The sequence below is a fragment of the Anopheles merus genome, unplaced genomic scaffold (assembly GCF_017562075.2).
Source record: "Anopheles merus strain MAF unplaced genomic scaffold, AmerM5.1 LNR4001102, whole genome shotgun sequence".
Classification (NCBI taxonomy): Eukaryota; Metazoa; Arthropoda; class Insecta; order Diptera; family Culicidae; genus Anopheles; species Anopheles merus.
The window spans coordinates 38-5,670 of NW_024428682.1; the positions used below are offsets into that span (position 1 = coordinate 38).

A 5,633-nucleotide genomic window follows, 5' to 3' on the forward strand; every position below is an offset into this window, starting at 1 on the left:
TGAATTGTATTGATAATTGTGATATAAAATCAATTTCGTTTTTTTAAAGAAATCGTAACACACGCAACGCTTCCGCGTGAGCACGGACAACGATAGAAGCAATATTCAATTGGTTGGTAAGTATTACGCTTGGTGTTAAAAATTGAACAGCTGTTGGCAACATAGTTAATATTTCCCTCTATCCCTAGGAGTGCCGAAAACAACAGAACTGGAGGAGAAAGAAAGCAGAACACCCATTCAACGCGCTAGCGTCGGAGAAGCGGCAGGGGGCAGGAACTTGTCCAACGTGCTAGCGCCTGATAGAGGAGAAGCAGCAGGAAGGTAGGGACGATCCTCCAGCGCGCTAGCGCAGCATGTGGGAACAGCGAGAGGGAGCAAGCAGGAAGAATTTTTATCGCGTGCACACCATTCGACGAAGACAACGCTGGATAAAAGGGAAGAACGAGGAGAGAATGCTGGCAAGACGGGTACGTGTGTATCCCGCACCGGTTTTCGGCAGTATGAATTGTGTGAGTATTGGAAAGTGGATGTGCGAGTAAAGAGATAAAAATAAAGAGCGAATGTGAGGAATGGAAAATGAGAGAGAGTCTGAGTTTGTTTTGGGAGAAAGGAGAGAATAAAGAAATTGTACAATAATGTAGCATACAGAATCTACATGTATGATACACGCTGTCGCACGGTTGCAGAAATGTGCTCTTTAGTGCTGCTAATGAGCACGATTTAGAGAACGTTTTTGAGCCCGTTTTTTCATACAAAATTTTAAAATGTCGCGCGATAATGTCGGTTGGGAGGCAGCGTCTAATGTTGTTGCGCGCACATTGTTGCTCGGAAACATATCGCTGAGGTGGTCTATGAATGTTGCAGGCAAATTTTTGATTTGATATTGTTTAACGTAAAAAATTAGCCAATTTACAGCTCAGAGGTTATTTTTTTATCATTCACTTGTTGAATCAAGTGTTGAAAAATAAATATATAAAAAAATGTATTGTAAATGCTAAAATTCCAAATTAAGCGGATGTAAACAAAACGCACACTGCTGCTGTGTCATTTTATATACCCGATTACCATGACCAAGGTTAATAGAAAACGTTGCCAGACAAAAATCAAATTGGTTTGAATTTGGCCGGCAACAAAGTTGCGCTAGCTGTCAAAATCCATACATTTTGCCAGCAACATTGTTGCGCGCACAAGATTAGACCAGTGCCTAACAGTATTAACACACGATGCGCAATCTCTGATTGCGCATATATTCGATTTATCGAAACATATGTCATTTCGCGTAGCCAACCCTGAGCTATAAACGTCATTTCCATACAATTTCAGATTGCGCCAAGATTGCGCATACATTTTCAAGATTATATGTCCGAGATATATAAATTTCTTTTGACGATAAATATATCAAACCGATCCGTTTGACAGATAAATATATGCGCAATCTGAGATTGCGCATCGTGTAGTAATACGGTCAGATTCGCAAGTGCTGTCATTAACGTCAAATCCCATACAAAAGCTTGTAGAAAAATCGCATGCGGCGAGGTTCTAACCGCTGCCTAACGCGGGACTTTTCTCCGACCACCTCCGCAATAGATAGAATATACAAAAAAACGGTAAAAGATTTTTTAAGGCCCCCCCTATGGCAATCGAAGCAGCCCTGACAAGAAAAACGAGATAGTGTGCGGTTGATCGGTCATGTAATTTGTCAAATATTCAAAAAATAAAGTTTGTTTATATTTTGAACCGAACGATAGCTCTCACGATGTACAAAGGCGAATGATTAAAAAAAGCATACATCGGTGATGAAAGTGTTGTGTGTAATGTGTAAAATAAACAGCCGAAAAATTATAAATGGTGGTAGAATCGACTTCGCACGCCTGAAAGCAGTTTAGGGTAAGTAAAGCATAGCCAATAATTGTAATATTAAATCAATTAAAGCGGTGTTTTCTCTGCAGCTGTTGTGCAACCGTGTTGAGCCGGCGAACGTTAGAAAGAGGGAAGAAAGAATGCCGGCAATTCAACTAAACGATGTTCGATCATGGAAAACAAGGTAAGTTGTAATGAACGTAAGTAAGTAATGAACGTAATTCTTCCAAAAGGCTTGCCAAAGTCACCTTACTTGCAGCTTCTCCTTGTTCAACAACTGCAGTTTCATCAGCTTCCAGTTTCGAAATCAATCTAGCTCGGATGTCCGCATCCCGTGGCGATTGGTGTTTGTTGACCATGGCAGCATACGAAGTAAATCATCCGCATCACTCTTGGCGTACTGCAGGCACTGGTAACGGGAGTGAAAACCGACTTCTGGCGACCAAACAACTTCTTCAGTTTTGTAATGGTCTCATCCAGAGAGAAATCGCGAGGATGCTTTGGCAGAATAGCAAATTGGCATTGGCTTTGGCATCAAAGAAATCTCCTGCGTCCGGATCGTACAGGAAATCTTGGATTCCATTTGCCAACGACTCGATGGTCTTCTCGCTTCCGCTAGCCGCCGTCGAAAAAGTTCGATTTGCTAAATTTTCGATCTGCTGCTGCTGCTTCGCGACGAGATTCGCCAACTTGCTCGTTTGGTGGTTAACTTAGAACTTATTTATTACTAAAGAAGGCATAGGCTACTATGCCTAGGAAGCGAAATTATGCTGAGGCAAAATCCCACTGATTGGTAGTCATAGCCTACTACACAAAGTCCGCTCGCCATTGGACGCTTGGACAATTCCTTTTACAAGCATTCGCTGATCAGTTTGCGAAATGTCTTGCCGCACGCTTGGTACAGGCCCTTCTTGTCCGCCCCGGCATCGATCGTGGACTGATCGTTCGGCAGCGTCAGCATCATCACCTTCATCTGCGGGTAGTTGTGGTACGGCGCAGTTCCGGTCGCCATCTCGATCGCGGTAAAGCCGAACGACTAGAAGCCGTATCCGTGGTCCCGCTCCATCTCCTCCGGCGCGATCCAGCACGACGTGCCGATAAACGTGTGGTACACCTTCTGCCGCGACATGTCTCCATCGGTGGCGAGCCACGCGCTCATCCGCTATATTTAAGGAGCCGTCGTCGCCGGGCAGTATGATGACCACCTTGATGTCCACGTAATGGGCAATGCGAAATGTGCACTCAATTGGCAAGCGCACAGCAAGATCCAGCAAACGTTACCGACAGTCTTTGTCGCCGTGAAAATGCTTCTAATGCACGGGTGAGTTGGATTTATAACTACAAGCATACGTTTTTTTTTTCTTTCTTTAGTTTCAGCTAATGCCAGACGAACGATCGAATGACTGTTGTCTCGGAAGGGAGGTCTCATTGCGGATACTGACTTGGATGTGATGGCACCGAGTCGATTGGTCGCAGTTGGCCCTGGTACTTTGAATGAGGCGACATCGGAGAAGCTGAACGCTGTGTTTAGATTAGGAGCGGGCGTGTTGTGTGCAGATCTCGATCGGCGAAGTGCTGTAGTGATTTTGTGTAGTGATTGTGTCTATATGTATGTTTTAAGTCTATAAGTATGTTTAAAAATATTGTTTTAAAAAACTGTGTGTTTTGTGTATTTTTAGGTAGCAAAAAAATAGCACTAAAGTGCAAAAAGGTAAGAAATCAGTGATTGCGTTGAAAGGAAATTTCTCAGCTACGATGTTCTCCTTTTTTTTTTTGGCCTGATGTATTCGCTTCCGCATTCTTCATAATGTGCATATAAATGATTGTTCCTAGGTTCCGCCAACAATGTGTTTTAGACGATGCAGTTGCATAATGTGAACAAAACGATAATGTGTAAATATGATGATGTAATTTCCCTGCCTGGTTGCCTGGCTGGCTGAGTGGATGGCAGAATGGCTCACTGGCTGGTTAGTGCTGACTAAAATCGGATGCGCTTGGCCCCTCGCCGGAGTGCCGGGTGCATCATACATTGGTGTTCCGTTGCTAGTGCTCGGCTGAGCAGATATTTTGTAATATTTTATCATCGAAAACCCTCACCACCCATTTCTTTCCTTTTTATGTATTTTATATTTTTCATCAGTAGGAGTATCTCGTTTAATTTATTTATTTATTTATTTATTTTTTAGAAATTGAAGTACATAAATCGGTCTATACGTTTATATCGGTTTCATAAGCCTCTTCAATCGTTCAATGGTCAATCAATCATGGTCAACACTCTTACACTTCTGACGAACGTAAGTATGAACTGAATGAAAAATATGCTCAGGATTCAATTGTGATATGTTCAAACCTAATTCATAGACAGACCAATTGCATTTGAGTGCAAAAAAATACTGCTTATACATTGTTTCATTTTGGTTTTCTCCCTCTCCATCTCTCTCTTGATAGGAATGCCTGGTCGCTAGCTGCAGCTTCCCATCGATGTAGGCACTCGATCTTCGAGGTTTTACTTCACCTGATCTAGCCATCGAACTCGCTGTGCTTCCTTGCTTCTAGTACCGAACTGAGTGCCGCTTTCAAACACCTTGCTGTTGGGGCACGAGTCTGGCATCTTTACAACATGTCCCAGCCATCGCAAACAGCCATGTCCGACGCGCCATACGGCTTCAGTAAGCTCGTGGTTAATCATTCGCATCCACACCCCACATGCTCGAATGCACCACTTAAGATGATCCGGAGGATGCATCGGCCGTCGTGTTTCGCCGCTGTCCTTTGCATGCTATAAAGTAACACACCTATTCATCGCAGCACGAGCGCAACGTGATACCCCAAATAGCCAGCTCGTACTTTATAGCTGATTTAGGGCTGTTTAACGAAAAATCGTTCCGATGTCGTACTTTGTGGCTGATTAAGAGATAGACGGTACTTTGCGGAACTATGGAGCTTTTTAACAGGCACATGGTACTCTTTGGAACTTTGCGGCTGATTAGCACTATGTGTAGGGTTCATGATATAACTTTAAGGCTTGTTAAGAGTGTGTATCGAACTTGGTGGAACTTTATAGCTTTTTAATGCATGGCATCGGTACAAGGTGGATCTTGTCAAAATGTCAAAGAGAGACGCCGTCAATCATCTCATTGCTGCTGTACAAGTTAGATAAGTTAATTAAAGAAGGAATATTGAGTGAAGTGATTGTGAATTATCAGTAAATTGTGTAAAATTTTGTGTAATTCATCAATACAAAAGTTTTAAAAATATACATATGTGTTTAAACGAAACAAATCTTGTTGTTTATTTCATCGATGACGCTTGCTTGAAATAAAAACACAGAAAAATAATCCCTGGAATCGTGGCATAAGGAAGCTGCTTAGGCGCTGTTTTAAAGACCCACATAGAACTTTGATGCTGTTTATCTACTGCAAAAGGCGAATTAGAGCAGCGATCTTTAGCGTGCCAAAATGAGCTGCTTAAGCAATTCTGGCTATTTGGGACATCGTGACATCATCCAGAAAACTTGCAGCTGGGGCACGGTGGTGATCTGAAGATTGCCGATTTCGGTTGGTCCGTGCACGAGCCGACCTTGTTCCGGTACGACGCTGTGCGTTTCGCTCGACTATTTATCGCCCGAGATGGTGCATGGTCAGCCGCACATAAAAACTGTCGATCTATCGAATTTGGGCGTGCTGGCGTACAAGCTGCTGTGCGGTAAGGTCCCGGTTTTGGCGACCACGTATGAGGAAACGTACTATAAAATCATGAAGCTGCAGTTTAAG

General features: G+C 43.0%; 1 long non-coding RNA gene across 1 annotated transcript; it reads left to right on the plus strand.

Moving 5' to 3' along the window:
* The first annotated feature begins 1,796 nt into the window (after positions 1-1,796).
* On the plus strand, positions 1,797-4,758 carry LOC121603343. Its single transcript, XR_006006654.1, has 6 exons — positions 1,797-1,887; positions 1,950-2,044; positions 3,232-3,469; positions 3,540-3,571; positions 4,047-4,154; positions 4,309-4,758. It is a non-coding gene; the product is annotated as an uncharacterized LOC121603343 (long non-coding RNA).
* The last annotated feature ends 875 nt before the right edge of the window (positions 4,759-5,633 follow it).